General features: G+C 36.5%; 1 protein-coding gene across 3 annotated transcripts in view; it reads right to left on the reverse strand.

Moving 5' to 3' along the window:
- rl (Mitogen-activated protein kinase rl) overlaps positions 1-22,889 on the reverse strand; it is a 325,879-nt gene that overhangs the window by 96,695 nt on the left and 206,295 nt on the right. The gene's annotated exons all lie outside the window — the stretch shown is intronic.

A 22,889-nucleotide genomic window follows, 5' to 3' on the forward strand; every position in this document is an offset into this window, starting at 1 on the left:
AGAAAAATTAAAACGCAGTTTTTTAAGGGTCTTAAAATCAGAAAAAAATGCGGGAATCATTGCGGGAATTTTATGAAAAGGAACTTCTGATAACGCTAAGATCTTCACAAATTTCCAGAGCTACGAGAAAATTAGGGATATTAAACCCTAATTTTAGGTTCCAATGATCTCAGGGCTTTTCCATAAATTTCTGGAAAATTTCAAGAACTGTCCAATTAAAGCAGTTTAAAGATATTAAATGACTTCAATTGGGTTTATAGATATTAAGAAAAATTACACGAACTGTTTTACTGTTCTTAGAACCAATGTTGCTGATTGATGAGCGAAGCCGCGATTTGAAACCGACAATAATCTCCACGGGAGAGAACTACAAACCAAAACTGTCTCTGTTCATCAGTCACCTACCGCTTCAAGAGAAGAGCGAAAGAGTGCCCTTTACGTTTACGCCTTTATCTGTTCATTCTATGAAATGCAAAAATCCAAGCCGATACCGAGGAAACTCGGGCACTGAGTGAGTGCCGCTCGAGTTTCAGGTGGCTTGTATCACTGATTGACTGAGACAATGGTTGAGCAAGATTTTACTGGTTATTACATTATGTTCGGATACGGAGACACGGCAAATAGAGAGAAAGAGATTTTTTTATCCTGCCTGCCGGAGTCCGCGTTCTGTTTCATTTGTGAAGCTTATTGTTTTTATTCTTACTGATCCAGATTTTACTGTCTTCACCCACTAATAGCGAATTCGTTTATTATCGGGGTTGGAACCAGTTCCAACCCAGTGCAAAACCGAACTTTTTGTCAGTGCGAACCTCAACCTGAGCTAGGTTTTAAAAACAAACGAGCAAACTGACGTTTGTCAGAAAACAAGCAGACCCAATCTTGATACCCGATCCAGGTTGGAACTGAAAAATAAACGAATTCGCTATAAGCAATGCTCACCTAAATTTTGCTGCGGGGAGGCGAAATATTTTGCAACAAATTGACGGTTTTGCGCTAACGAGGCATCTTGAGGGCGGTGAGGGAAAGATGGACAATTTCTGTTTTAATCCAAAAAATAGTGTCGTATAAAATTAAATGTACTACATTTAGTGCTTTAGCTCACGAAGTGCTTTGTTTCTAATTTATGAAATGTTGCCCACATGTAGAGTTTATAGTTACCGGAAATCCTTATATAGACTCCAATAGCTGCTTTGACGAGTTTTTCAAAACAAACATGTTTTTCTGCATAAATTTCAGATTTATTGAAAAGATGTTAAAAATCATCAAATTTCAGCACTCAAACAAGTAGTCCTAGTACAATAGAGATTGATGCCATTAACTTGAATGCGGTATTGTTTGTTAAAGAAAATGTCTATGAATCAGAGTTATGAAAAAAAGTATGACAAAGTATTAAAAATATTGAGAAATCAACAACCTCGTGTATCATTTATTTATATTTTATTTCGTTATGTTTATTTTGCGGCGAATAGTCAATAAAAAACGGCTGGATTTTGCATTCCGTACAAAAAAAAAATTCTGCTTTTTTATGTATTTTGGTATTGGTTTTCCGAAAATAGCTTTTTTTTTACAATAATTGAACATCATAAAATATGAATGTTGAAATTCCCAAATATGTTTTTCTCCAATTTTTGTACTGAGGCACCGTTATAATTGATTATTTCGAACATCAAGATCAAACAATACTTGCATACTTTATTTAACTGGTTTGTTTAAAGTCCACTTCTTGAAATTCAACCTTACATAGAGCAAGAATGCCACTCCTACAGTAATAAACAAGTTTAAAAAAAATCAAGCATCCGGCATAATTTTGGAATTTCAATCTCCGAAATTTTGTTTAAAAATAGTTTTCACTTCGGTGGCACTCTTGTTCCATCTGGTCCTATATTTCCCGCCCCTATGTTATAATAAGTTACGAAAAATCACCCTTTCCCCACATACGTTACATCATTTGTAAGCAAATCACAATAGATTATTTTATATTTTTCAGTTTTAAAAATAATTGTTTCTGTACTTACCCAAATGAATAATTTCAACATTCTCATTATCATCTATGCATTGTGCGTTTATTACAAAAATGTGGCGACCCCGACGTGACACTGTATCTATTTTCAGGTTCAACAGTCGCCCCTTTGCACGCTTACTAATAAGTTATTTTATTTCCATTGCCCCTTTATCAACGTACCCAGGTATAACTGCTTCAACGAACAGGTAGACTCACTCTGACTCAATTTGTCTCTATCAACACACTCTGACTCAGACCTCGAGTTAGATTCATGGTGAATCAGAACGACTAAGCTCAATGACTGAGAGAGAGAAAGTCTGGTTAGATGAACACATTCTCAGCATTTGTCTGTTCTCCCGCTGAGTTGAGTCGGAATATTTTTGTTATTGCCTCTGTCCTATTCGTAATGAGAGTCTGGTTGAAAAATGAACATTGTGAGTTGTATCTCTCAAATACTGGTACTGAGTTTTCATTGATGCGAAAATTTGCAACATTGCTTAGAACCTCGAAATAGTTCCATGAATAACAGGAAAATTGCGGGAAAGTTAGGAAAGTTCTGAGAGCTTCAAACATATTTCGAGAATTTTTTAGGCAGTTAATTTTAGAAAAATAGCGACAAATTTAAAGAAGTTCAAAATTTTTAAGATTTTCAGAGAACATAGAAGCAGTTAAACGAAATTAGTTAAAATACCAGAAACTTAACAGGTGCTCCAATAAATTAAATCCCGTCGGGATGTTAAATGATTTTTAGGACACTTCCAGAAACACTCTCAGAAGAATAACGAGAATTTTAGGATTGATTGAATGATTTAAGAGAGGTCCATATCTTATTTAAACACTTTAAAGAAGATCCGAGAAATGAAAGGAAATACTTGGGATTTCGAGAAAAATTTCAAGGAGAGACTGCGGGATAATAAGGTCAAATCTGAGAACTTCTAGGTGGTTCCATCAGCTTCATGGAAACTGCAGGAACTTTTAAGAAGTTCTAAGATCGTCTGGGAAGTTAAGATAAACTTCAGGGAAGTCCAAAGAACTTGTGGATACTTTAAATAAATTCCAAGTACCTCAAACAAACTAGTTCTTGAAATCTTCACACAAGCTCAGCGATCTTAAGGGCAGTCTCAATAACATCAGGAAAGTCCAGACTTTTGGGGAAGTTTAAAGATGTGTAAAGGATAATAACTATAAATAAGCGGCGCCGGTGGTATATTGGTAAGTGTGATTGCGTCTCACTCCAGCAGGCCTGGGCTCAGCCGGCGCCTCCGGGATTTTCTGATGCATAAAATCTCTGATCACGGAAGAACAATATGAAAACTGCACGAACTTCAGGTAGCGTCAAGAACATCAGAAAAGATAAGAGAACCTCAGTGCAGTCAATTAACGCACCTAGAAACTCAGGAAATTGCCTAAAACTTTTGCAGAACTGAGAACTTCAGAAGTTTTTAGATTTTCACGAACTTTCATTATTTTTTAAATGTTCAGAGAATTTGAAGAATAATCAGAGTCTTCAAAGCAGTTTCTTTAATTAATTGATGAACTTTCAGGTAGATCACTGCTGTCAGAAATAGTGATTCTAGTGAACATGTTGAATAATTACGTTAGTTGTAAAAATAGTGACTAAACAGTGACCTAAGAGAAGAAAAGTAGTCGTTATGATGGTAAACCAAATAAATGTTTGGTGTTTTAGGCTTATTCATTTAGTATCTCATAAACACTTATTTACGATATGAGCCTTTAAAGCGAAAGATTCAATAGAAAGTCTACTAACTTCAAAAATCTGGAAAACCTGGAATCCTCAGAAAAAAATTTTGTTTTCTTAAAATACCTGGAAGTCTCAAAGAATTTCAAAATTATGAACTATATATATTCACAGTGGATGAATCTTCAGAAACAAATAAATTAGAAAAAAATGCAGAGGCTTGAAATGTTTTTTTTTTGGAACATGCCTATTTCCTAAAAAAATTTTTTAACTAGTTGTGGACTTAACACCTATAATATTCCAAGAAATTTTCAAGAATCTGGATTTGAATTTCATGCACAGTTTTAAAGACTCGAGGAATTTTATTATAATTTATAAGGACTTCATTCCAATTCTTCTTCATTTTTATTATTATTTCTAAGGACCTCATACCAAGAGAGCTCTGGGAAAAAATCCGTCAGAAAAACATCATATGCAATCTGCTTTCAAGGTAGTTCTGATGAATTTTAGATTTCATGTAAAGCCTAGTAGAAATGCATTAAAAGTAAATTTTAATGAAAAATCTAAGGAATTTATGAGGAGCACAACTCTTGCGAACTTTACCGGAAAATTCCAAGGGCATTTCATAAAGTTTGTGGGAAAAAAACCAATCCGGAGCAATTTTGTTGAAAATATTAAAAGGGGGATTACAATTAAATCTGAGAATAGCTCCAGGAAATCTTCAAAGGAATTCGGAAAATAAATTCAGGAAAGTTTGCCAAACATAATATAAAAGAAATCTGAGGAATTCGTGAAGAGAAATGCCCATGAATTTTTAGGAGACTTTCAATGTGAGTACAATTCCAAGAGAAGAAGTAAGATTCAAAAGGAAATCTGAAATGAATTCAATGAATACTCGGAGAATCTTTCCAAAGGGTTTCTAATTGCGCAGAATTTCAAGGTAATTCAGAGGAAAACTTAAAGAAAATTTAATTCTGATGATAGCTTCATAGAGATTTTCTGCAACTCTTACTACTCTTTTTTCAAATGCTCCCGCATTTTGATAATGTTCATAAAATTTCCTGAGGTTCGCGGATCTCATCCTAAGCTCCATAGATTTCTATTAAGTAATGTTTCTGAAGACCACTGTTTTTCTGTGAGGTTTCCAAAGTTTTTCAAAATGTCTGAAACTTTTGTGTTCCCGCAATTTTCATGGAATTTGAACGCAATAATTAATTTAGTTCTATGATTTTCACTAATGTATTTTTAAAGAACCCACAACTTTACTTAATTAATTAATTGAAGTTTCGAAAATACTCCTTAAGTATTATAACCATTATTAACACTCGATTTTCCCTGATCTTATCTATGCTTACCTGACGTTCTCTATTTTTTTTTAATAATTTAGCAAATTTTCTGATATATATTCATAATACCCTGACGCTTCTGACGTTTTAGGATCAACGGAACTCCTTGTAACTCGCTGCAAATTTGCTTCAGTTGATGGGATTATTCTGAAGCTATCTGATCGTCCTCGAAGTACTCGGAATTTCGCTGAATATCATGAAACTATCTAAAAATATATAAATTTAGTTCTCTGGAATTTTTTGAAGATATCGCTGCTTGCTAAAAGTTTTCGCTTTTTTTATTAATGGAACTTCGTTGATGTTCTCTAATCAACTTAGCGAAATTGTGGCATTTTTTAAGTTCTTGAAATCTTCATGATATAACACCCTTAAACTACTCTCAAGGTTTCCGGATGTTCATATAATTTGTATCACCTTCTAGAAATTCTCTCTGGTTTTGCCGAAGTTTTCGAAAATTCCCTGAGGTTATCAAAACTTCTTATATTTCCTTGTAATATTTCCTTGAAATTATTTGAACAGCCCTTTGATTCTCTGGCCTGTCTTGATGTTCTCGAAACTTCCCAAAAGCTCAAAGTTCTATTGAAGATCTCGGTTCTGCTCAAAAATAAATAGAATTCCCGTAAACACCTTTCCCTGAAGTTCTCTGGACTTCTGTGAAGTTTCTAATATATTTCTGAAGATCTCTGTACTTCCCTGAAATTCTTAAGGGTTCTGGATTTTTTTTCAGCACATCATCTGAATTTATCTAAGTTTACGATTAAAGATCTTTAAATTCCCTAAAGATCTCTAGATCTAGCTTTTCTGAGGTGCTTGGAACTTTTTAAAAATTTGCACAATAACCCTCAAGTTTCTATATTTCTCAAGTTCGCTTGACACCTGTGAAGTTCTCTGAAATTCTAGGAACTTCCTAAAAGTTCCTGAAAAGTAACGGATGCTAAAAGAACCGCTAAAGCTTCAGTAAGTTTCCCATATTTTCAGCGTGCTAACTTCCCTTATGTTCATGCAGTTTATGGAGCTTCACTGAAATTCTCAGCTTTTCCTTTCATTCCTCAGAACTTCTCCAAAGTTCCTACAATTGTTGTGAAGTTAATGGTACTGCATTGAAGAGCTCTAGTCTTTCATAAAGTTAATTAAAAACTTGAAATAAATCATTTATTTTTTTTACTTAATTCTGGCACTTTGAAAATTTTCAATATCTTGAACTTGTACTTGGAATACGAAACTTCAAGACATTGAATATTTTTAGATCTTGGACTTACTTACTTGGAAAACTCAGGTACTTTTATTTAGAAAAATAAGTAGACATCATGTATATAGAGAAAGATGATTAAACGCCACAAAGCAAAGAATAATCAATCTTGAAATAAATTCACACTAAAAAAAGTTGAAAATAGTGACTTATTACAAGAAAAAGTGACTTTAGTGACTTGACCTTATAAAAGGAGATTTATCAGTGACTCGCTACCAGCCCTGACTTTGAAGAATTTCCGAAATTATACATAATTCCAAAAACCTCACGAATATTGTCATGGAGGAACGAAAATGTTAGGAAAGTCCAGAGAAGTTCAGGGATGTTTAGAGATTTTAAGAGATGTTCTATGACCCTAACCTTCGAAAATTTAGGAGCTTCTGGATACATCAATGAAATTCAGAAAACTTGCGGGAACGTTTAAAATGTTCTGAAAAAATCAGGGAAGTCTTGTGAAATTTTTTCTAATTTTTATCTATTTGTTTTCTTAATCTAATCCTTTGGTACCGATAATTTACCGGTATTACCGGTACTGAACCTCTCAGGACCGAAATACCGGTACTTGCAAAAAGGGGTCGGTACTGACAACCCTACTCACTGTTCAACTTGGTCAAGCTTAATAACCTCTGATTGTCATCAGCAAATCGCTGTGTGAAGTGCCAAAAATGAATGGATGGATTGATAGGCAATTCGCTTATTCATTTTCTTGGGACAGCTAAGAATCTCCTTCCAACAACTATGCAATTCGATTAATTTTGGTTTCCTCCATAAATATTCTACTAATTATTATACTATAGATATTCTAAGCAGGGCTGGCAAATATCAATTTCAATGAAAGATCTCACGCGATACTTACAGAGATATTTCTGTCGCTATCACCGGATGAGAAAATGGTGATAGAGATTTACTTGAAAATCTCATCGATTTTTTTGTCATGACAGAACGTGACAGTTTGTTAACATCGCTATTACTAGCCCATTTATTGATATTATTGTTACTTGTACCGCGGAAATCTTAAAAATATATACACTCAACCGATTAAATACTGTCGCTTGCCTAAGTTCATCTAAATCAGTTAGAAATGTGGATGTCAAAGCCGAATGACAATTATTCTCATGAATGCTAGATCATAGGAAAATGACAAGAAATCTTATGATAGGTAGTTTCGTCTCGTGATCGTGAGAGGACATGTTTTCTCATTGTCACATGACGGTCGTGATATTTACCAGCTCTGATTCTAAGATTCCGCGTCCGTGCCGACTAAATTCTAAAACCTATATAAGCCAAGAACGCGTTTGGCAAGCTCTATCGAATTGCTTATTACGAAAGCTCCGTAGGTCGCGTTGAGTCCCAACAACCACGAAAAGTTCAGAATGCACTTGATAGAATAAAAAACAACTCAGTGAAATACTACCTGTAAAAGAGCCACCTCAAACGACCACCACCACAATTTAAATTGAAAATATATGTGAATTATTCATTTAAGCTAAAAAGCTTTCTCTTGCTTATTTTCTAAGAGTATATGAATTTTGGCAAAGTGACTTGCGACTAGTACCACACCCAAACCCAAAATCAGTGCAGCGTGCTGCGGCATGGCTATCGAATAAAATATATACAGGTGTGATAATGTCACTTGCGAGAGGAAGTCTCACTAATCCACAACGCCCGCCCATGACGGCACACTGCCACGACATGAGCTAAAAAGAGATGCCGGCCATAAACCCACCGTCTCCATCGCTCCATTATGACATGAGATTAAGCCTTCCCAGCAACGTCAAGGTGCAACAACTAGCTAGGAGAGGGAAGCACATTGGATTTATTGAAGCGCAAGAAAGAAAATTGAACACATCCTTCGTTTGAATCACATTTCTTTTGAAATACAACACCCTCGTGAACGTGCTAGTATTCGAGCTTCCTCCGTTGATCGACAGTGTTTGCATTTGCTATCACGAATAAGCACGCATCACACGAAATGCACATACGAATGCATTCCTCTCGCTTACCCTGGCAAGACTCTTGAACTGTCTACACTGAAAAAAAATCTCGTTCCAGGAAGTTAGCTTTAGGCTTTTCTACACTTGAAATCCTCCCACTCCAACCGGGAGAAAAGCTGTCTATTCTTTCCGGTTTCCATTTTTCTTTGCGGGTATCTTCAAGCGCAAATACCAATCAATAATACCATCACATGTCTGTACACGCAAACCAACCGGTGTGTACATTTCATGTCAGTTAGGTGTGTTTCAATTCGATGTGGATGTGTGTTAAGAGAAATAGGATGTTAGCCCTTAAAACAGACAGTAGGTAACGAGCATCTTATTCCACACGGGAACAAATCCGATTCCAATTTCATAAATGAAAAATCATGAAATGAAAAAAAAAACTTGCCATCCCACGAAATCATAACAATGATTTATGATTTCGTGATGGAAATTCACGATTTCATAATGCAGCGGAATCATGACCGCTACAAGCGTTACACGTACATGTCAAACCGTGTTCATAAAACGCACTACATAGGTATCTCTTATACGCCTTTTACCTTCCATCTTATACAAGTACTGATAGTCTAGTGGTCAAAGTATGGGTTTAATGGTCGCAAGGTTCTTGGTTCGAATCTAGTCTGATGCTTTATTTTATTCAGTATGATTTCAACACGGATGATTCATGATTTCGGGACTCTTGGCTGCGTTACGCGATAATAGCTCATGGTATCATGAATATTATTCATGGTGTATTTTCATAACATAAAAATACGCTACACACTTAGAAATTATTATCATTACACGAGACGTAATTCAGCTTTGACGTAAATAATGGAACGTAAACAAACATGTCATGTAAAATTAAGTGTTCTGAAACTGAACATTTGTAACTCGACGAAAAGTGCGTTTGATTGAATTGATTTTCTCGTCCTTTTCAACTGGTTCTTATGTCAAAAGGGCCGCTTGCATGTGTCGGTCTCAGGGCACTAAAATTTACATGACTTTTTCGTAGTGTGTATGTTCATTAAATCATGAGTCATATATCTTCGAAGATTGGATTTGTTCCCGTGCAGAATCAATATTTCCATACAAAACCTTTACGAGATTTCCGTCAGTGTATTGGTGTCCACAGCGTTAAAATTATCTTATTCAAACCTGTACAATAATCTTGCATTTCTCGGTTGGGTGTATCGGTCAACTCTGCATGAGCTTCGAGCTAGGAGGAACGTTTTTCGAATCCTGTCTGAAATGTTGCACAAGCATCGATATGCTTCTGATCCCATTTCAGGATGGGATGGGTTTTCTCGTTTTGCACTCTGCCTGAGAGCAATGCCTGCTACTGTTTGAAATCATTTATATAAGCTTATTTGATTTTGCCCAGTTGTCAGTGCATAGTTGTCAGTTCCATAGCAAAACGATATAGTCGTTCTCAGAATTTCGCCAAAATTGATAGTTTTGTTCCTTATCGCAAAATTTTTATTTATTTTTTATTATAGTGACTATTTCCTTGTTAGGGTAGTCCGAAAAATCAATTTTTTTCATAAATGACTTTTTTTCAAAATATAATGGCTTTTGAAGCACTGAGCCGAGTTCAAAGATCAATTGAAAGGTAATTAAAAATACTTTTAATATGATATTGGAAAATTTGGATTTCGATTTCGTATTGAAAAACATTTATTGTATTTGTTTTTATTGTTCGTAGACAGAGGGGGCAATATGTGTTTATATTTTTCCTTGAAATTTTTAACTTTTTTACACAACATATCAAACATTTGTTTTTTTTTTCGTTCTTGAGTTATTTTTTGAAGTTATCAAGTTTTGGGTTTTCGCTCAATACTCCTTTGCGACTAGACTACCATGCGTTGTGACCATGTTACAGCCACCATAAAAGTTATCGATTTTTTCACCACACTAACATGGAAATGGTCACCCTAATGAAAAAAATAAAAAAAATACGGGTCTAATACTTTGCGATAAGGAAAACTACAAATTTTACGAAATTCTGAGAGCCACTATATCGTTTTGCTATGGAATGGCTGTATATATATTCCTATAATAGATCGTAAGTATGATTCACGACGTACACAAAGCTCCGGAAAGTGGATAAGCAAATTGGATATTTGCGGTATTTTACAGGATTAAACAAACCGTTTCATTTTGACTTGAACTTTCCATCTTAAAACCAATTCCAACCAAACTCATAAAAAGCATTGCATAAGTCACAGCATTGTTCCGCCAACGGGTACGGGCACGATGGCGACCATAAAATCAACCTCCCATTACCGATTACGCAATGGAGCAAGGACAAACAAAAGAGCAATTAACTCCCACGCGGGAAGCAAAACTTCTGCCGATAATGTCCACCAAACTATGAAACTGTGCGCAATTGTACCGCCTTATCTCCGTGAGCTCTCAATGTGGCAAGCGGTTTATCCAAGAAGCCAACGGGCGTAAAAATCACCAACCGCTAACGGGGCTGTTTTTCGTCCATTTCACTTTTGAAGAAAATCCATGCCAGGGTACATTGCGTCTGACAGCGTCGGAAAATCTGGGCCATGTTTTGTAGCTCGTGAATCTACTAGGGCAGGGAGGCGAACCGGAGACGAAAAGTGAAGAATAGAGCATCAAATTGCGGAAGCGAAAAACCATCACGGAAAGCCATTTCGCAGCATCCAGCAAGCAACATGTTCAGACGAATGGATATGTCGATCGCTAGGGTGACCATTTGAGTGATGCAAACATTAGAAATTTTCGCTCCGCAGTGCTCAATCGGGTCCTAATAGGATTCTGCTCATCTTCTTTAATTTTAACTCATATAATTAAAAGGTGGAAAAGCAAAATTGTTGTTCAAAATTGATTCATTATTGATCTACACAAAATGATAGCTGTCCTTTCATGAAATTTCAGCGGCTAAAATGGAGTACAAAAATCGTGGCTACTATGTCACACTGCCCAAAACAGTGTTGCCTACAAAGCAGCTGCTTGATCATGTCAAAAGATTACCAATCTCTTAAAAAATTAATAACTATTTCAATTGGCATTGTGATCTTCTGCAAAATTATAGGTGATAAAATTTCCTACAAGAATAGCCTCTCTCAGAGCAATATAGAAAAAAAAGTTTGAATAATCTGTGCACAGTCATTTTCTAAGCAAACGAGTTCAAATTTTGGGACTCTAATCAGGACCCGATTTGGAACCGTTTAAGCACTGCGGAGTGAAAACATCAAATTTTACATCAGTCTAATGACCATGTATCTACCATGATTTATGAGTTTCATTTAATGTGCCGCAGGGAGGAAATCATGGCGATCAGGATTGCCACGCTTTAAAGAGCTTGTGTTTGTTTTCGTTTTTTATTCGAACTAGAAAATGATTGCCAGAAGTTGAATAGAGTTGTAAACTATGCATGGAGAACGATGCAAGTTAACAAAAATGTAAATTTCCTTTAAATTCGGAGAAATTTTTAGAAAAATCAAAACATGTTTTTTTTTTGAGGCGGTAGACTTCTCGTTATACGCCAGAATGACAATGCAACGCCAAAGGCACAAATCTAATAAAAATGTAAAAGTTATTAGAAAAAAAAAAATCAATCTTAGTAAGGCCAACTCAGTAAAAAAACGTTAAAATGGCTTTACAATAGTTAAAAACACCTCAAGGTCCAATGAACTTCAGAGAGGAATTAAAGGTAATTCTGAGAAGAATTTTAAGCAAAATATTAAAAAATCTTATTTTGAGGATATTTCTTAAATAAATAATCAGATCAATTAAATTTAATTGGCTTCTTGAACAAAACTCAAAGAGAATTCTGAGCAGAAACGAATTCAAAGAAAAATACCCATGGAATTAAGAAGGGCGTTTGAAGAAAAATACTGACAAATTCTAAGGAATTTCGAAAAACAATCAAGGGATTACCAAGGAGAATTTCAAAAAAAAATGTGAGGATGACTTCAAGGAAATTTTCAAAGGAAAATTTAAGGGTGAATTGAAAAATTTGGTACTGCTCTCTTGACGTGCAGATCTATTTGCTTTTTTCTAAAGGAAGCGTTACTGCGTTAGCGTTAGCTACAACAAATTTAAACAGCACTTTTCAGTGCTAAATATTACCTGCAGGTTGTCCATTCAAATCCCGGTTTTCCCTGGTTATTGAAGAAAAAAAACCAACCCAAACATCACCCCTGCTTCCCGATCACTTCGAAATCATATATTTTTTCAGCAAAATTGTTCTACAATACGTCTACTTTGTAGAAAAATTTAATATGAGATTTGCATTAACATGTTGATCATCTAGATCTCTAAAACCCCATGGAAACATTAATTCGTATAAAATCAAAAGGGCCTTTGGAAAAAAGAGCCTAAATGTAGTTTAGTTATGTCAGAAAATGCATATATCAATTCAAGATACCAAAGCAGGATAAATGTAGCATTAAAAGTTCTTCAAATCTTTTTGGAGCTAAGAAGTTCTGCAAGATTATTAAAAATAATTTCGAAGTTCTATAAGCCAAACAACATTTTATGGGATACAAAGATGCGTTGCCAAAATATTGATAATTCTTCAACTTGTTCTGGAGAAATTTTACAGGTTAATATAAATCTTGTTCGATTTCCACTCAGCATTTTTGAGCAATTTGTGCTTCGTGGAGACTCAGAATATCATTTAAAACTATTAATTGTGTTTAAAAATAACATTGTAGGATTATCCTAATCATCCCGGATATCTGATCTTGAAGTTTTGCATGCTCAACAAGGTATACGATGATTCGGCTTAATGATAGAACATTCATTAAGCCCCATCATATTATTTGTTTGGTTAAGTAGGTTTTCCAAAATGCCTGGAGTTCAGATCTTTTTTTTTATTATAGTCACTTTATCATTTTAGGATCTTTCGTGACTTATCCGGATGATATTTGAAATAATGGCTTTCGCGTAAGTGGTATGGATTCAGATTTTAATGTTTTACAGACTAACCAAGGTATTCTACGATGTTCTGACTAATCTTATGTACCTTCTGATTAATTTTATGTTAGGAATAGTTTGTTGTGATGTAAGGAGCTCAGTGGTCCAGTAGCGACTGATTTTGCTTAATCAGAGTGCCTACTCAATTTGCTAAATGAAATTCCCTGAATTTTCGAGGTAATTCCACAAAAACCGTTTTTACTAATTGTGCATGCGACTGAAATCTGATGTGACATTTTTGCTGGTAAAACTTGAATTTATTATGTCGCCAGTGGAGGTCGTCAGAAGTCTCAACTCAAACTCGCAAACTTCAGTTTAGTAGAGCTTCAAACAGCTTTACAATGAAAACTATTAAAATTGTATGTTTAGCATTTGTTTAACGAATTTTAATACATATACTTTAAATTATTATGAATATTAACAAAATTGTTTCGTTGATGTGAGGATATTTCTTTTCATTCGGGACAAAATTATTGAGAAAACTACATTTATAAAAAAAAATACATAACCAGATGATTATTAAATAAATAATCACAATTTAAATGAATGATAATTTATTTATTATTCAATTTCAAATACTTTAATTTTAAACAGAAATGCTGGGTATTACTTACAACAATATATACACTAATGTAAACTTATCTTTCATGTAATACTTAGTTGTTATAGTAACATTTTATGTGGACAGGTTTCGAAATAGAGAAGTGGAAAATCTTGAATGAACTGGTAATAATCGAACATATCATATCAAGAAGACTGATAACTTTGCCAGAATCCATGCGATAGATACAGAAGCACTACGCTTGAGCAAAGGTGAATGCAATTTTTAGAAAAAATACCAAATATACACACCTTTCATCTGGTGTTGAAAACATCGCTATAAAATTCGTTCGGAGCATTTACCTTCGAGCGGCAGATGACCTGCCTTATAGCAGTCGTATGAAAAAACGAGAGAGTAGCCAGTCTTCTTGATATGTTGACTTCAGACTGGTGAGAGCGGTCTGATGATACTATCAAACCCTTCCACCAAGCTCCTCTCCTGATCCTATCCTTCGACAATGTACCCTAACCTCGGGTAAACCACAAGTATTCTGTCCAACTCTTACTAGACATAGAAATAAGTGAATTTTGTTAAAAACAATGAACGATGAATTATCGGCTCCGTAAAGCTAACGCGATTGAGCCTTCCAAGAAACGAACTAAAAATAAACGAACTTCGTAATAATTCAAATCAAAAGAAATCTAGTTCTAGGAGTCGATATTACTAAGTCCGAGTTATCGCAAATTTTACAAAGTCATTCACAAAAACGAAAAGTTTCGAAAATTTGTCCAGGCTTACGACTTTGGAAGAGTTAAATGTTCCAGAAATTTAAAAAGAAAGCAAGTTCCAGAAACTTGATTTATTTTGATTTCGCAATATTAAACATTTCGAAATACAGCATATCGCATATTTGTGTTAGTTTTGAATCATCAAAGCTTCTTATTTTACAAAATCGAAAAAACCCTCCTGATTCTGATGAGATCGTTTCTAAGCATGAGATATTAAATTAAAATATTTTCTGAATTCCCATTGGATTCGCCTTATTTTCTTGGAATTCTACTTACAAGTACCTTTAAGTTGTCCTTTTAATGTACATTCAGTTCTCCTTACAAATCCCTTAGAATAGTCTCATCAAAATAATTTCGTAGTTTTAGTCAAAACTCTCAGATTTCACTTTGAACTCCCTTGAATTTATTCCTAGAGAAACTTGGAAATTCCAATCAAATTAATTCATTAAAGATCATAAGCTTTGAAACTTTTGCAAGGACCTTAAATTATTTGAAATCTGGGTTCTTGGATTTTTTTCAATGTCCGTAGTCTTGAATATTTACTTTCGTTCCAGATTCTCCAGAATTTTTCCACGATTGATTTCATTAGGTCCAAGATTAGGAAAAAAAAGTCGAAGTTTAAAATCTGTAGGAATTATCCATGCTCTAGATGCTTAATAAAACAAAATTCAAGCCTAAGAATGTATGTTGTTCCTGAAAATACATCCACTCCAAAATTATTATGTTCAAAGCAAGGACTCAAAAATATATCAAAATGACTAGCTATCAACTAGCCGAATGATAACGCTATGTCAGAAATGGAAAGCAATAATGGTATAATCTTCTTCCCTTTTTTCATGACAAACTACCTTTGCAATATAGCTCGCTCGGACCGGTAGATGGAAACGACCAAATAGTTGGCAAGCTGCTACACGAAGTAACGTGTGCTAATGGCAATTTTTGTGTTATGTCTTTTCTCGATTCCGATCACGCTATGTATAATGTAACAAAGCGGGCAAGCAATATATCATTATCCTTCTATAACTCCAATCAAGCTATATTACAGAGAGAGTTTATCGTGGTAGCAGTAGCAAGCGTTCTGTCTTTATCGTTGGTTGCTCTATGTGTTTAGATTCATTGGTAGTAGTGAATTCAGCATTCTTCTTCAATAGGTTATCGAGAGGATGGTGCAGCTGGTGCATCTCACGTACGAATTTCCCATAGAAATTTACGGCACCAAGAAACGATCGCAGAGTAGTAATGTTGATTGTAGCTGGCATCTGGGCTATTGCTGAAATTTTTGCTCGATCGGGTCCGATTCCATTTGCATCAACTATGTGTCCAAGGTATTTGATCTCCTTCTGGTTAAATCGGCATTTCTCCAGGCGTAAATGAAATCCATAGTCACGAAGTCGCTTGAAGAGTGCTTTGAGAGTTGCGTAGTGTTTCTCTTCATTTTCGTTGTGAATAATGATGTCATGTAGGAAAGCGTGGACTCCCTCCAGACCTGCTATCATCTTTCAATGAGGTACAGAGAGAGGTGAAGCAGATCGTGAAATATTGTTGTATCAGTAAACCAAACAGTCAACGTGAACATAATTAGTTTCACTAATTGCTTTTATCGCACTCACACAACTTAACTGAATGCTTTACCTAAGTAATCCAGCTCATTGATCATCGCTGCTGGAATGCGCCAAACGGTTGAATTGAAACAGGGCACGATGGGTGTTGATTAAAACAAGATCCTTAGGATGGTCCTAAACAGTCCCCCGCGGACTAGAAATGCTGAGATCCACCTCCTGGCTGGAATTCAGACATTAGAAGAACTGAGAGTATTCCTCCTGGAAAGATTCTGATACACCTGTCTGAGGTTAGATCATACGTGATCTAGCACGTTAGGTTAAGTTATACTCGTAGTTAGGTAGGTTATCACTTTTTTCAATTCAAATAAAACAAATCCCCAAAGGGGTATTCTGTAAAATAGTTGAAAAACGCAAATATTAAATTAGAATATCAAATTAAACAAAGATGAAGAGCCTAATCAATTAATATGATAAATCAATGTACTACCATAATCAACAGAAATAAACATAATTTTACTACTACTGGGTGTTGATTGCCAGGAGCTTCTATGCCTCGTCATTCACTTCTACTTGCAGATATGCGTCGGAAAGATCGATGATGCTGAAGACACATTGCCGGCAAGTTTGCTGAAGATGTCCTCTAGCGTTGGTAGAGGGTAGTGGTTTGCTTACAATGCGACATTGAGTCCGGTGGAGTAATCGGCACAAACACCTTGGCTTCTTAACAATAACGATCGGTGCAGCCCAGTCAGAGAAAACGATGGGAGTCATGATGTCCAAACGTTGACGTCGGTCCAATTCCTCTTCAACTTTTTGAGTGGCATGGAACAGAACTGGTCACTTTGGACGGAACACTGGTTGCACACATGGTTTCAGGAACAGACTGACTGAGACCCAATCCGTCCTGAAATACTTCGGAAAACCGAGTGAGGAACTGCTGATCAACACGAGTGATCTTGGAAAGATTCACCTTTTTACAGGTAGCAGTAAGCGGTTTTGACAACCCTGACCGGGTTCTAACATCGGCATCCTTCGCTGATTTTAGACCGCAGATAAACACCAGGCATTTGAACGGAGAGTTTCTGCAGCTCGATCTTCGTACTGCCGGTTAACGACTCCGGCGTACGTTACAGTCGTCGGCTTCACTCTTGATGAGCTGGATACAGTCGTAGCCCTTGTTGAATATCGTCTTTCGCTGACCAAAAATCGGCTTCAACTTCTCCACAACTTGGTCGAAGGTGAAATCGTATGGGTGCACTGGCAAGAGATAATGGAACAGATTCTCGTGAACTGGAACGCTGAGGCTGCGTAACAACAGCCGCACTTTCACCGGATCGGCCAGGGTTCCGCCATCCTGCCTGAAGAGATCCTCGTACTTGGAGAGGAGAACCAGCGGTCGAACGTTAATCCGTTTTCTGGGTCGAAATGGAATTCATTGATTGCGGACGAGAGAGATTCTATGATGTGCTCCGGAGCACTTCGCTATGCTCCGATAGCGAAATTGCTCTGTTTCATCAGTTCTCGCTTCCAGTCATTGTGGACTGTCCACCTCGTATGACATGATCAAGTACAATACCTGGTTGTATTCAATTTACCATTGTATGAATGACCAAAACCGGAGGGTGGACCCGTAAGAAGAGACACTTACGCGTGATCCACGGGAGCAAGAACAATCTCCTTCCAATGATAAAAATGTTCCAACCCGATATAGAACAAGCCATCATACGAGGGGATGTTCCAATGAGTGGGTTCACGAAATGTTAACAACAGGGAATTGGCAATTCCAAATCGCTTCAATCAGGCCCAATGATCTCAACCAGGCTTAAATGGTCCCAGCCCTATCCAACGAGTTTAAATGTGTTGTGATACTTCCTTCAACGAAAACAAATTTTCTTGCATTGCCATGGTCATCTGGTAGGACGCTCCGCGACTTAAGTCACTGGGGAACGGAGCACTCTGAATCAATGTAGAGAATAGTATGAGATGGTGTTATATGCAAAGTGCGAAAAGAGAATTGAAAGAAATACGAAAGGGATTAGTTTCAAGAAGTGACAGTTTTATCGGATTCCCCAACTATTTATACTTAAGCAAAGTAAGTATATACAAGCTATATTGCGACTAACTTGGGTTACTTGAATACTCATGTGGCCATTAGAATGGTTAATCAGTTGCGTAGTATTTATTATTATTATTATTATTTAGCTTTATTTAGGAGGCTTTCGTTGCGTAGTATTTCTCAATGTTTTGATTTTATCCTAACGTTACCTCAACATTATATCACAGACAAACAGACACCATGCATTGAACATTTCAACATGATCGGCAATACACATAACAGATGTCTGTAGTGTGTAAACGTTAAACGCAAGGGAATTGATTATGCGCGCCCAACGTGGCGGTACTAGTAATTAAGAAATATTGAAATTAACTGTTCGAAGCAATTTCTATGAACATTTTGAGAGTGTTATGTTTGCTTGTGTGTGATCATATCTTCACTATAGCAAGTTTGGGTAATCCGCGAAAGTATTTGCATTTTTCTCTGGCACTCAATCCCTCTCTCATACTCGAAATGTGCCACGACCAAATTGGCACAACGACGCCCTATACGCTCTCTGACCAAAGCGCAGGGCAAGGCTAACTTGATAACTTGATACAAAAACTAATAATCCTTCCATCATCGTCCCTCAGGTCATCTGGGAACCTTAAGGATGTGGCCGAAGCCGCCATCTTGAAAACATTGATTCACTTGAACTTGCCCGCTGAAAATGGATTGCCAATCCCAAGTCCTATACATTCGATTCTTCGTGCAAATTTCGCTAGATCTGGTCAATCCTGGATAAGCAACTACGAATTGCTCATGATTATGCTCATTAGTCTAGAAGGACGTTTTAAAACCTCTATGAAAGTTGGTATGTTGCTTGGGATTAGTTATCTTCAAGAAAAAAGCAAAAAACTCACATCACAAAAATGGTAACCCGACGAGAATCCACACCACGTAGTTCCAGAACCAACAGATATTGCCAAACGAAATTTTAAACTAACGACAACAACGACGCGTGTGACGAATTGCCGACTGGTCGTTTTTTATCCCGCTGGACTGCCGGAGAGTGATGATATGTTTACAAAGAAAACCCAAAAAAAAAATACTGCGAACAATCCGTTAGTGATATGTTGCGGCTGAATCTAGTGTCCAACTGTCAGATTTCCCTCACGGATTCCATGTGCGTTGGCCTTGATGTGTGCGTGCACAATGGATGCTGGGTTAGCATGTGGACAGACAAGATGACTACTCCCCAGGCCAGAGTGTCACATTGAATGTGCGTGTGAATGTTCATAAATCATCGTTTCAATCATTTCTATTGCAAGAGCGCCGGAGGGAGTGCATTTTTCGAGGATCGAGGACCTAGAGTGGGGATGGCTTTGGGGATCGAGCAATCGTGACCAAGGTTTTATGTTTTCCTAGGACAATCAATCAACGTTAGTTGCGCTGGTGTTTCAGAAGGGGAAAGTTTCGCGTGTTCACACGGGTAGAATTATTTGCCAGGGATGTGGACAGGTACGATTCTGGTTCTAGAAAGTGGCAATGAAACATGTTCTTGGGAAAAAATACGAAGTGATTACTCAATTATGGCAACGGAAGAAATTTTTGTTGACAGTTGCTCTGTGTGCGAAATCAGCAAGTATTTACCGAGGTTGTTGGAATGCTGTTGATCTCGAGTGAACACAATTTCGAAAACAAATAGCCCCAGGACCATTAGTAGTAGTCAATTTGATCAGAGAATTCGAAGCAGATTCAGTAAAAGAAATTCTATAGCAACTCGGTCTTGTTTATTTAGGACGATGGCTCGGAAAGGTTCGAACAAAAATAAAGCTTTAAGGCAGCCACGTGTGCCTCAGCGACTTGCGAAAAAAAAAATAACAAGATAGAACTTCCCCAGCATCTGCGTTGAGTTCTGTTTCAGTCAATCTACAAACCAAATCAGTAAACTCAATTATTCATTTCAATGGCTGCGTTTGGCTTAATGAGCAACCGAAATATATACGTCGAAGAGTTATTCCATCTTGATGATTATCATCCTCCCCCCATCCATTCATCCATAGTTCCAAATCCATTTACCAGAACCGTACATCAAATACAGAAGAAGCGATGATTTTTGCAATGTCTCAAACATTTGCTCAACAGGTCTCGTATATCCGAGTACAAGCTGTTTAATAATTTAAATTTTGACAGTCGTAATTTACATAAGCTGATTTAGGAAAGTTTTCCCATTTGCTCCGGCTAATCACGCACACTGGTAGAAGCGATGACTCAAATTAGCAAATAATTAATAGCAGGCAGGCACTTGTTTCCTGTTTCGAGAGGGGTTGAACATTTTGCCTCGTTAAAATTTACGACATCAAAAGGCTTTTGAAAGGGTGATCGCCGGCAGGGACGCAAATTGAATAATGGATCCAATTCCATAAACCGAAGGAGCTTTCTCAGGCGAGGAGGTGGCATTCTTTTCCCATTTCGGATCACTGAGCCCTTTCGGAGACAGCGTTTCCATTTACGCTTTTTTTTTCTTCGAGAAATTAATAAAAACTTGGATGCAAGTAGCATGACAGGTTTGCGACAAAATGACCGTAGAACGGACTTCTTAAACGTGAGTTCCAAAATTACACCCAACCGGGAAATGTAAGATTCCATTACAGATTTGCATGAAAAGTATGCAAATTTGCAATGTTTCGCGACATGAACAGGTTACGTGATGTGGTCGACGGAAGGTTTTTTTTATATTCAATAATTTTTATGTTAGCTTCATTTTCGATTTTTTTTTTCTTAAATTTCGAAACATTATTTTCCTAAGTGCAGAGAGTTGCTTTTAAAATTGGTCCTGGCAAATCTGGCCAAATATGTTTCATTGCAGGATCGCGTGTTCTTTGATATTGCCGTCTACGGACATTTTTCAGATGGATCAAGAGCTGAAGATCGTCGTCTATTATTATTGAATCGAATTTAACCTCGTATGTTGGTACTGAGGCAGCTCTTGCTTCAAGTATAGAAGCAGACAGGGATTCAAAAGCATTATTAATATCATCTTTGGTTTGCAAACGAATATTTGGATCAGTTATATTCCATAAATGTTCGATACTGCTCCCAATCAGCTCTATGGTAATTGAAATTGAAAATTATTTCATGGGATTTTTCAAAAGTTACTGGAAGTGATCAGAACCCTGAAGTCAGCATGGGCATCAAAACAAATCAATAGATGAGGGATTTCTTGCTGAATAAAATCATGTTGAGTTGTTTTGATATTGCATCGTGTAATAACCTGCAGAACAATCATCAAACAGAATATTACCATTGGAATTGCTTAGAGCATTATTCCATGAGCAATGTTTCGTATTAAAATCACCAATAATGAAGAATGTAGACCTATGACGAGTAAGTTTCTGAAGATCACCCTTGAGAAAATTCTTTTTCTGGCCTATGCATTAGAATGGTAAATAGGCAGCTATGTACGTACGTTGTCCAAATTTTGTTTCGATAGAAACTCCCAAAGTTTCAAAAACCTTGGTTTCAAATGAAGAAATTTGATGTTTAATATGTCTATGAACAATGATGGCAGCGCCACCCCCGGCTCCATCGAGGCGGTCTTTTCGATAAATGGAACGTTATGAACTTTCAAAAAGTTAAATAGCTCATCTTCATTATCTTTAACAGATCGAGCATTCCAATTCAAAATATTTAATAAGCAAAATATTTCAAAGTCATGACAATATTTTACTCAAATTATACTCCTGTTTGAATAACATCAAACATGAAGTTAATTTTCATCATATTAGTAATCACGTCGTTTAATGATTTCTGTAAAAAATCCATTTTAGAAGCAGTAAAGCTACCTAAGTCAAAACCATCAAAATGTTCGTTAGAATTATATTGGCTAGAAAATTTATTTCGATTTCTATCAGCTGCAATAGCATGCTGAACATTGTTAGCAACAGATATAGATGATGAATTTGAAGCTTGTCAGCTGTTTGTACCTACGGGTACGAATGTAGAATTTTTTCCTCACCTTCCATCGTTAACAGCAGATAAATCAGTACCTGATCGGCAACGTGCATTGTTATCTACCTGTCGCTTAGAACTAGATTGTATCGCTTTGCGAGTCTTACATTCCCAAAAAATGGATTTGTGCTTTTCAATACAATTTGAACATTTAAATTTATTAGGATCTTCCTTTACAGAACAGTCGTCCTTTGCGAGAGAGAAATCACCACAATTCATGTATTTAGCTGGCATGTAGCAATTTGTTGTTCCGTGACCCCATCCCTGGCACTTACGACACTGGGTGAGGTTTTGATAATTTCCTCCAGTCTTCCTGAAGTGTTCTCACTTAACTCGGACATGGAGCATAAGGCTAGGTTTTTACAAGGTCTTAAGGTGTTTAGTTCACTAGACTTGAAGTGAACTAAATAAAAATCATTAGAAATCCCGTTGCGTGAATCGCCAGGACGGGCATTGATTTTCAATTTGATTACTTGGACTGACTCCAAGTAATTTTGTCAATTCATCTTCGATCTGATCCATGGATTCACCTATGGGTAGACCTATAAAGACAACCTTCAACAGACGTTGAGTTTGGTGTCGTAAGTGAAAAATATGAGTTGCTTTTCAGTAAGGTACTTGAGAAGACGTTTGAATCCGTTCAAGGTTTCAGCTAATACACGGCATCCACATCTCGACGGCCAATTTTCTAAGCTAAGTTGAACGAAGTTTAAAAGTT

This window comes from Ochlerotatus camptorhynchus, unplaced genomic scaffold (assembly GCF_037179485.1).
Source record: "Ochlerotatus camptorhynchus isolate MF236.1 unplaced genomic scaffold, CSIRO-AGI_Acam_v1.1 ptg000080l, whole genome shotgun sequence".
Classification (NCBI taxonomy): domain Eukaryota; kingdom Metazoa; phylum Arthropoda; class Insecta; order Diptera; family Culicidae; genus Ochlerotatus; species Ochlerotatus camptorhynchus.